This window comes from Macaca nemestrina, chromosome Y (genome assembly GCF_043159975.1).
Source record: "Macaca nemestrina isolate mMacNem1 chromosome Y, mMacNem.hap1, whole genome shotgun sequence".
Taxonomy (NCBI): Eukaryota; Metazoa; Chordata; class Mammalia; order Primates; family Cercopithecidae; genus Macaca; species Macaca nemestrina.
The window spans coordinates 3,079,686-3,090,706 of record NC_092146.1 but is presented as its reverse complement, the minus strand read 5'-3'; the positions used below and the strand labels follow the sequence as shown (position 1 = coordinate 3,090,706).

At 37.5% G+C, this 11,021-nt stretch overlaps 1 long non-coding RNA gene across 1 annotated transcript in view; it reads right to left on the bottom strand.

Moving 5' to 3' along the window:
- Positions 1–10,262: 10,262 nt before the first annotated feature.
- The window catches only part of LOC139360955 (uncharacterized), a 266,593-nt gene continuing 265,834 nt past the window's right edge, over positions 10,263–11,021 (bottom strand). The window contains exon 7 of the long non-coding RNA XR_011618515.1: positions 10,263–10,734. This is a non-coding gene — a long non-coding RNA (uncharacterized lncRNA). The remainder of the gene's footprint in view (positions 10,735–11,021) is intronic.

Sequence of the window (11,021 nt, the reverse complement as noted above, 5' to 3'; positions counted from 1 at the left end):
ATGACCTCATACTTTAAGATTCTTGGGTCAGTAAGCCATCTTCCTGCTCTCTGGTTTAAGATAGTTCTAACTGGATGAGGCATGCAGTTAGGCATGCAGTTAGGCATACTGCTAATTTATCTCCAAAGGTTAACTTTCGGCTTTTCTCGACTAATATTGCTGTAGCCATGAGGGACTAGATGCATTAAGGCCAGCCACAAGTGACTGGGTCTAAGATCTTTGATGGGAAGGCCACGGACTGCCAGCAGCTTCCTTGTTCTTGAGTCAGTACTCCTAAAGCTACTCCACTGTCCACATTAACAAAAAGGTGGAATGGCTTTTCTAGGGAGGGTAAGGCTAAAACAGGGGCAGTTATGAGCCTTTCCTTTAGCTCCTCAACTTGATTAACTTCCTCAAAAGTCCGCATGAGACGGTGAGGCTTTTCCTGGGCAAGTTTTCAATGTAACAGTTTACTCTGCAGTGCGTATGAGTCAATCTGTAAGTGGCAGTATTCAACTAACCCTAAAAATTTCCTGAGTTTTGGTTTAGTTTGAGGCAAGGGTAGGGACACAATTCCCTCTATTCATTCAGGCCCTATTCTGCACTTGTCTGCACTTACTAAGTGGCCTAAGTATTTAACTTCAGGCTCTATATACTGAAGCTTTCTTTTTGAGACTCATAGCCCCTCAAACTGCAGATGGTTAAGAATATGTGTAGAGAAGTCGGTTACGTTCTCTATATCTTCACCAGATATAAGAAGGTCATCCACATGCTGCAGAAGGCATATTTGTTCTGGGACGACAAGTTATTCTATTACTTGTTCTAAAATTTGGCCAAAAAGATTAGGGGAGTCTGTGAACCCCTGGAGCAAGACTGTCCATCGATATTGTTGTTTCCACCCTGAGTAGGGATCATCCCACTCAAAAGCAAATATATGTGAGCTATATTCAGCCAGGGGACATGCCCAAAAAGCATGCTTCAAATCTATTACAGTAAACCATTGATGACTACATGGAATCTTGCTGAGAATGGTGTAAGGATTGGGGACAACGGGGTGAGTAGTCTGGACTATTTGGCTGAGAGCGCTAAGGTCCTGTACTAGCTGGTATGTCCCATCTGTTTTCTTGGCTGGCAGTATTGGGGGGTTATAAGGGGACATACAGGGCTCGAGAAGCCCATCTGTAATAAGGCCTTTGATTAGAGGCTTCAACCCTATCCTACCTTCTAGGGGAATAGGGTATTGCTTCCTTCTTACTACTTCTCCAGGGGTTTTTAACTTCATGTGGATCACAGGGACTCTGAGTTCCCCTAAGTTCCCTTCTTTGGACCAGACATTAGATTAATATATTTTTCATCTGCAGTGGTGAGTAGGTTTAATGAGGTGAGGGATCCTCTTGGGCTGACTTTTAGACCTATGCCCAGCTTTAACATTAAATTCCTCCCCATTAAATTAGTTACTGCTTCAAGGATTAACAAGAACTGAAAATGGGCTGAGAGATCCTGGTATGTAACTTCTGTGCTTTCTAAAATTTTTGCTCTAAATCCTTCCCCTTTTACCCCGGAGACTAAAAGTTCCTCTGAGGAGGAGACAACGTTAGATGAGGGGGAAACAAACAGAGCAGCAAGCAGCCCCTGAATAGACTAAAAAGGTGATAAGCTCATGTTGAGGTCCCACCTCTAAATTTACGAAGGGTTCCTGGTGGGACTAAAGATAAAAGAGACAGAACCCCTGACTCCCCTATTCTTCCTTGAAAGTCATGAGTGGAAGGACTTCTTTATCCTTTCTTAGTTCAGGACATCCTCTCTTGAAGTGGCCTGTTCTTCCACATCTATAACACCTGTCTTGTCCTTCCTCCTCCTTTGTTCTGGGCATCTTTAACCCTGCTCCCCCATACTCTTTAGGGTGCCTGGTAGATGAGAGCCTTGGTCCTCTGGATGGAGGCTGGGGTCCTTTAAAGGAGAATTCAGACCCTTTATTTCTGGCTCCCTGGGAACTCCGCTAGAAGTATATGGGTTTGGAGTCATCTGTTGGAAGGTGGATAACGTAAGTTTTGTCTTTTGTTCCTGTTTTTCCTTTGTCCCTTCTCCCATATACTTTCTGAGAAGCTCACTTAGAGGACAGTCTTCCCAATTGTCTATCTTTTGTAACTTTTTTGAAATGTCTGGCCAACTTTTAGTGACAAAATGGAGTTTCAACATTCCTTGCCCAAGTGGATCATCCAAATTGAGGCCTGCATATTGCCTCATTTACTCCCTCACTCTGTCCAGGAATCTCATAGGCCCTTCATCCTTTTCCTGTTGTATATCAAATGCTTCAGAAAGATTTTGGGGTACTGATTTCCAAATTCCTTTTATTTTCATCTCCCTTATGTCCTGCATATTTTTATTATCTGCATTGTTATTTTCCCACTGGGGTTCTTGTGCGGAGTCTTTCTTGTCCACTGTGGGAAAGTTTTCACCAGAAGGGTGAGTGGGAGGTCACTCATGATTTGGCTTTCTGTCTGTTCTTGGTGTATAGGAATGCTTGTGATTTTTGTACATTGATTTCGTTTCCTGAGACTTTGCTGAAGTTGCTTATCAGTTTAAGGAGATTTTGGGCTAAGAGGTTGGGGTTCTAAATGTGTTATACAATCATGTCATCTGCAAACAGAAAATTTGACTTCTTCTTTTCCTATTTGAATACCTTTTATTTCTTTTCTTGCCTGATTGCCCTGGCCAGAATTTCCAATGCTATGTTGAATAGGAGTGGTGAGAGAGGGCATCCCTGTCCTCTGCCAGTTTTCAAAGGGAATGCTTCCAGTTTTTGTCCATTCAGTGTGATATTGGCTATGGTTTGTCATAAATTGTTCTTACTATTTTGAGATCCGTTCCATCAATACCTAGTTTATTGAGAGTTTTTATCATGAAAGACTGTTTAATTTTGTCAAAGACCTTTTCTGTGTCTGTTGAGATAATCATGCGGCTTTTCTTGCTGCTTCTGTTTATATGCTGGATTACGTTTATTGATTTGCGTATGTTGAACCAGCCTTGCATCCCAGGGATTAAGCCAACTTCATCATGGTGGATAAGTTTTTTGATGTGCTGCTGGATCCAGTTTGCCAGTATTTTATTGAAGATTTTCACATCGATGTTCGTCAGGGATATTGGTCTAAAATTCTCTTTTTTTATTGAGTCTCCGATGGGCTTTGATGTCAGGATAATGCTGGCCTCATAAAATGAGTTAGAAAGGATTCCCTCTTTTTCTATTGATTGGAATGGTTTCAGAAAGAATGGTCCCAGCTCCTCTTTGTACCTCTGGTAGAATTCGGCTGTGAATCCGTCTGGTCCTGGACTTTTTTTGGTTTGTAGGCTTTTAATTATTGCCTCAATTTCAGAACTTGTTATTGGTCTATTCAGAAATTCAACTTCTTCCCGGTTTAGTTTTGGGAGGGTGTGTGTGTCCAGGAATTTATTCATTTCTTCTAGATTTTCTAGTTTATTTGTATAGAGGTGTTTATGGTATTCTCTGATGGTAGTTTGTATTTCTGTAGGATTGGTGGCGATATCCTTTTTATCATTTTTTATTATGTCAATTTGATTCTTCTCTCTTTTTGTCTTTATTAGTCTTGTTATCAGTCTGTCTACATTGTTGATCTTTTCAAAAAACCAGCTTCTGGATTCATTAGTTTTTTGAAGGGTTTTTTGTGTCTCTATCTCCTTCAGTTCTGCTCTGATCTTTGTTATTTCTTGCCTTCTGCTAGCCTTTGAATTTGTTTGCTCTTGCTTCTCTAGTTCTTTTAATTGTGACATCAGTGTCTTCATTCTCATTGGTTTCAAAGAACATTTTTATTTCTGCCTTCATTTCGTTATGTACCCAGTAGTCATTCAGGAGCAGTTTGTTCAGTTTCCATGTAGTTGTGCAATTTTGAGTGAGTTTCTTAATACTGAGTCCTAATTTGATTGCACTGTGGTCGGAGAGACAGTTTGTTGTGATTTTGTTCTTTTACATTTGCTGAGAAGTGCTTTACTTCCAATTATGTGGTCAATTTTGGAATAAGTGCAATGTGGTACTGAGAAGAATATATATTCAATTGATGTGGGGTGGAGAGTTCTATAGATGTCTATTAGGTCTGCTTGGTCCAGAGCCGAGTTCAAATCCTAAATATCCCTGTCAAATTTCTGTCTCATTGATCTGTCTAATAGTAACAGCGGGGTGTTAAAGTCTCCCATTATTATTGTGTGGGAGTCTAAGTCTCTCTGTAGGTCTCCAAGGGCTGGCTTTATGAATCTGGCTGCTCCTGTATTAGGTGCATATATACTTTGGATAGTTAGTTCTTCTTGTTGAATTGATCCCTTTAACCATTATGTAATGGCCTTCTTTGTCTCTTTTGATCTTTGTTGGTTTAGTCTGTTTCATCAGAGACTAGGATTGCAACCCCTGCTTTTTTTTTTTTGCTTTCCATTTTCTTGGTAGATCTTCCTCCGTCCCTTTATTTTGAGCCTACTTGTGTGTTTGCATGTGAGATGAGTCTCCTGAATACAGCAAACTGATGGGTCTTGACTCTTTATCCAATTTGCCAGTCTGTTTTTTTTAATGGGAGCATTGAGTCCACTTATATTTAAAGTTAATATTGTTATGTGTGAATTTGATTCTGTCATTATGATGCTTACTGATTATTTTGCTCATTAATTGATGCAGTTTCTTCCTAGCATTGATGGTCTTTACATTTTGGCATGTTTTTGCAGTGGCTGGTGCCGGTTGTTCCTTTCCATGTTTAGTGCTTCCTTCAGGAGCTCTTGTAAGACAGGCCTGGTGGTGACAAAATCTCTCAGTATTTGCTGGTCTCTAAAGGATTTTTTTTCTTCTTCACTTATGAAGCTTAGTTTGGCTGGATATGAAATTCTAGGTTGAAAATTCTTTCATTTAAGAATGTTGAATGTTGACCCCCACTGTCTTCTGGCTTGTAGGGTTTCTGCTGAAAGATCTGCTGTTAGTGTGATGGGGTTCCCGTTGTGGGTAACCTGACCTTTCTCTCTGGCTGCCCTTAAGATTTTTTCCTTCACTTCAACCTTGGTGAATCTGACAATTATACGTCTTGGGGTTGCTCTTTTGGTGTTCTCTGTATTTCCTGAATTTGAATGTTGTCCCGCCTTGCTAGTTTGGGAAGGTTCTCTTGGATAATATCCTGAAGAGTGTTTTCCAATTTGTTTTCATTCTCCCAATTACTTTCAGGTACACCAATCAAACGTAGATTTGATCTTTTCATATAGTCCCATATTTCTTAGAGGCTTTGTTTCTTTTCACTCTTTTTTCTCTAATCAAGTCTTCTCACTTTATTTCATTAATTTGATTTTCAATCACTGATATCCTTTCTTCCTCTTAATTGAATTGGCTACTGAAGCTTGTGTATGCTTCACGAATTTCTCTTACTGTGCTTTTCAGCTCCATCAGGTCATTTAAGTTCTTCTCTACACTATTTATTCTAGTGAGCCATTCATCTAACCTTTTTTCAAGGTTTTTAGCTTCCTTGTGATGGATTAGAACATTCCAAGCTCCTTTAGCTTGGAAAAGTTTGTTATTACTGATCTTCTGAATCCTACTTCTGTCAACTCGTCAAACTCATTCTCTGTCCAGTTTTGTTCTTATGCTGGTGAGGAGTTATGTTCCTTTGGAGGAAAAGGGGCTTTCTTGTTTCTGGAATTTTCAGCCTTTCTGCTCTATTTTCTCCCCATCTTTGTGATTTTATCTACCTTTGGTCTTTGATGTTGATGACCTACTGATTGGGTTTTGGTGTGGATGTCCTTTTTGTTGATGTTGATGCTGTTCCTTTCTGTTTGTTAGTTTTCCTTCTAAGAGTCAGGCTTCTCAGCTGCAGGTCTTCTGGAGTTTGCTAGAGGTCCACTGCAGACCCTGTTTGCCTGGGTATCATCAGCAGAGGCTGTAGAACAGCAAATATTGCTGCTGTATCCTTCCTCTGGAACCTTCCTCCTAGAGGTGCATCCACTTGTATGAGGTGTCTGTTGGCCCCTACTGGGAAGTGTCTCCCAGACAGGCTACCTGGGGGTCTGGGACCCACTTGACGAGGTAGTCTGTCTATTATCGGAGCTAAAATGCCATGCTGGGAGAACCACTGCTCTCCTCAGAGCTGTCAGACAGGGATGTTTAAGTCTGCAGAAGCTCTCTGCTGCCTTTTGTTCAGATATGCCCTGCCCCCAGAGGTGTAATCTAGAGAGGCAGTAGGCCTTGCTGAGCTGTGGTGGGCTCCACTCAGTTTGAGCTTCCCTGCCACTATGTTTACACTGTGAGCATAGAACTGCCTACTGAAGCCTCAGCAATGGCGGATGCCCCTCCCCCAGTCAAGCTCCAGCGTCCCAGGTCATCTCAGACTCCTGTGTTAGCAGTGAGCAAGGCTCCATGTCCATGGGACCTGCTGAGCCAGGCACAGGAGATATTCTCCCAGTTTGCTGGTTGCAAAGATAGTGGGAAAAGCTCAGTATTTGTGCAGCAGTGTACCATTCCACCAGGTATAGTCACTCCTGGCTTCCTTTGGCTAGGAGAGGTAAATCCCCCAACCACTTGCACTTCCCAGGAGGGGCCATACTCTGCTCTGTTTTAGTTTGTCCTCTGTGGGCTGCACCCACTGTCAAACCAGTCCCAGTGAGATGAACCAGGTACCTTAGCTGGAAAAGCAGAAATCATCTGTCTTACAGGTCTTATAAAATAATTACACAAATGAAGAAGAGAGGACTCAAATAGCAAAACAACACATCTCCAATGAACCACAAAGACAAATAGACTGAAAAAAAAATGAAGGATTTAGAAAACAATGACATGACAGGGACAAAATATCAAATATCAATATTAACTTTGAATGTAAATGGATTAAATATGTCACTCAAAAAATACAGTTTGGAGAAATAAATTTTTTAATAAAACACTAATACAACTATATATTGCTTAAAAGAAATTTACTTTGCTCTTAAAGACACGTATAGATTATAGATTGAAAATCAAGGGTCAGCAAAATGTATTTCATGCACATAGAAACCAAAAGCAAGCAGAGGTAATTATAGCTATTCAGATAAAATAGATTTTAAGTCAAAACTTGTATGAAGAAAATTAGAAAACAAAGAATGTCACTATATATAACGATGAAGGAATCAATTTAACAAGATGATACAACAGTTCTAAATACATATGAACCTAGCATCAAAGTACTGAGATTCATAGAGCAAATATTACTAGACTCAGGGAAGAGAAAACCATACAACAGTGGAGGGCTTCAACATCCCACTTACAACTAGTCAGATCATTAAGACAGAAAGAAAATGAGTAATGGAAGACTGGATTTTGACTTTGGACCACATAGACCTAACAGACATTTACAGATCATTCTAACCAAGTGCATAATGTAAATGTTTCTCATCAGTACATGAAACATTCTACAAGACAAACAATATATTAGGCTACAATACAAGTCTCAATATATTTTTAATAATTGAAATCATATCAAGTGTTTTCTCAGACCACAGAAAACTAAAACTAGAAATCAATACCAAGAGGAACTCTCAAAACTATGAAAAAGTATATGGAAATTAAACAACTTGCTTCTGAACAACCACTAGGTCAATGATGATAGAAAGGTAGAAATTAAACATTTTTTTCAAACAAAAGAAAATGGAAACATAACATACAAAACCTCTGGGATAAAACAAAATCTGTGCTGAGAGAACATTTGTACAGTTAAATGCCTAAATCAAAAAAATTAGAAAGATCACATGTCATGCATGGTGGCTTACACCTGTAATCCCAACACTTTGGTAGGCCAAAACAGGGGGAACACTTGAGCTTAGATGTTTCAGAGGAACCTGGATAACATAGTGACAGCCTATCTTTACAAAAATTTTAAAAATTAGCCAGGCATAGTGTCACATGGTTGTAGTCTCAGCTACTGAGGAAACTAAGGACTTCTAGAACCTAGGAAGTTGAGGATGCAGTGAGCTATAACCACTCCACTCCACTGAGCAGGATGACAGAATGAGACCGTGTCTGAAAAACAAAAAACAAACAACAAAAAACCCCAACAAATTAACAACTTACTATCACAGTTCAGGGAGCTAGAAAAACAACAAACCAAACCCAATGCTAGCAAATGAAAAGAAATAACAAAGATCAGAGGATAACTAAATAAAATAAACAGCAAGAAATTTATGAATAATCAATAAAATTAAATATCATTTCTTTGAAAAGACAAAATTTGTAAGCTGCTACCTAGACTAACAAAATGAGAGAAGATCCAAATAAACATAATCATAAATGAAAAAGGAAACATTACAACTGACACTACAAAAATTTTTTTAAAAAGATCATTAGAGACAACTATGAGCAACCATATATTCACAAACTAGAAAACCTAGAGAAAATGAACAAATTTCTGGAAACATACAAACTCCCAAGATTGAACCAGGAAGAAATATAAATCCCGAAAAGGGCAATAATGAAAAGTTAGATTGTTTGACTAATAAAAGTGTTTCCAACCAATAAAAACCCAGAACAGATGGATTCAGAGCTGAATTCTACAAAACATGCAAAGAAGAACAGGAACGAATCTTTGTGAAACTGTTCCAAAAATTGACAGGGAGAAAATTCTCCTTAATTCATTCAATGAAAGTCAATATCACTGTGATGCCAAAGCCAGATAAGGATACCAAAAAGAAAGAAAGAAAGACAAAAGAAAACTGCAGACTAATATCCCTGATAAACAAATATATAAAAATCATCAACAAAATATTGGCAAACCAAATCCAACAGCACAGCCATAGTATAATAAACCACAACCAAGTGAATTTTATTCCAGAGATGTAACCATGGTTCAACACACAAAAATTAATAAAAGTGATTCATTATATAAACAGAATAAAGGACAAAAAGCCTATGATCATCTCAGTAGAGGCATGAAAGCATTTGATAATATTCATCTTCCCTTTATAACAACTCTCAACAAACTGGACATAGAAAGAACATACCTCAGAATAGTAAAGGACATGTATGACAAACCCAAAGCCAACATTATACTCAATGGGGAAGAGTTGAAAGCACATTTCCCAAGAAGTGAAACAAGACAAGAATGCTGATTCTCACCACTTGTATTCAACACAGTACCTAAAGTCCTAACTAGAGCAATCAGGTAAGAGAAAGAAATAAAAGGCATTCAAATTTGAAAGCAAAAGTCAAATTATTTCTGTTTACTGATGATAAAACCTTACAGCTAGAAAGTCTCAAATACAACACCAAAAAATTTATATTTGATTTTAAAATTCAGTAAAAGTTTTAGATACACAATCAATATAAAAAATTAAAACATTTCCAGACACTAATTATGACCAAGCTGAGAACCAAACTATGTTTTATATAGTATATATATTATTGGAATAGTATTTAGCAATACCAAAGAATGAAAGCGTATCTTTTTTAACAACATGGATGAAACTGGTGACCACTATCTTAAGTAAAACAACTCAGAAATTGTAAAAAAAAAAAAAAAAAAAAAAAAGGCACTCTCACTTATGTGGAATAAAGTGTGGAATAACAGACACCAGAGACTTCCAAAGGTGAAGGACTAGGAGGTGGTGAGAAATGATAAATTATTTAATGGGTACAATGTATGTTTGGGTGATGGTTATGCTAAAAGCCCAGACTTCATATGCAATATATCTATGTAACAAACTACACTTGTAATCCTCTCTTTTTTTTCAGTCAAGGAAAGGTGGTTTTCTATTAGGAAATCCACCAATATAATCATATTTTAGAAATAACGAGAAAAATATGATTATCCCAAAAACTGAAGAAAAAATTTGAAAAAAAATTCATTCCTGATATAGCCACTTAATAAAACAGGAACTGAGGAGTGTTTCCTTTAACAACATAAACATATGTGCAAGTGTGTGATTCAACCACTCACCCAGGATGTGATTTAATGTAGCATTTTCACCAAAGTCAGAAAATGCTAAAATAGCTTCATGTGTATATGGTATATATGAATTTTACGTTTGTTTCTATATATATAGTATATAAATATGGAAATGCATACACATTTACATGTATCTAAAGATAGACAATAAAATATAAATTTCTTTTTAATAAGGTCTTAATTCTACCTAATATAACAAAGCTATCCTGCCTACAATAAGAACGCACTAACTTCTTATACAGAAGAGGAGGTTAAGTATATTAGTGATGTTCACTCTTCTTGATATCTTGTAATGTAAATACAACAACATAAAATTAATAATATGTACATACTATGATATAAAGTTAATACATCTTACTTGTTATATGACAATGAAATAAGACCGGGAAGAAAACAGAGATATTACATTAACATGTATTTTTAACTTTTATTTGTGTTTCCATGTCATTTTGTTTCATGATGAAAAAATATGTGAAACATAGTGAGGAGGCAGTCCATCTGCAAGTCAGGAAGAAAGGCCTCACTAGAAACAGATCTTGTTTGACCTTTATTTAATATTTTCTCCAAAACTGAGACACAAATTTTCACCATTTCCTGTTTAAGCCACCATAAATGGTATTTTATCATGACAACACAAGACAGCAGAAGACTATGTGATATTTTAACTTAGCTTTTCCTCATTTCTCTTTCCAGTTTTGTGATTGTCTTGTATGCAATGCTAGTAAGAGTTCCTGGTTCCAAAGAGGGTAGAGCACACCTGTTGGCAAGGAGTTATGTTTGCCTATTTTGACATCCCTTCAGCTTCCTGAAAGAAAATAAAAAGGGCTTTGTTTTATTACACAAGATCAATAAAGTCATAAGCTGGTTTCTTAAAAATATCTACAAAATCAACAAATGTTAAACTGACCAAAAATGGAAAGACACCCATATTCATGGATAAAATCATGTTTTAAAGATGGCAATACCCCACAGAAAAACCTAGAATTCAATGTAATCAGTAGCAGTATCCCAATAGCCTTTTTGGTAATAATGGGAAAGCTGATCCAAAAATTGATATGGAACTACAAGAGGCCCTAACATCCAAACACTTTT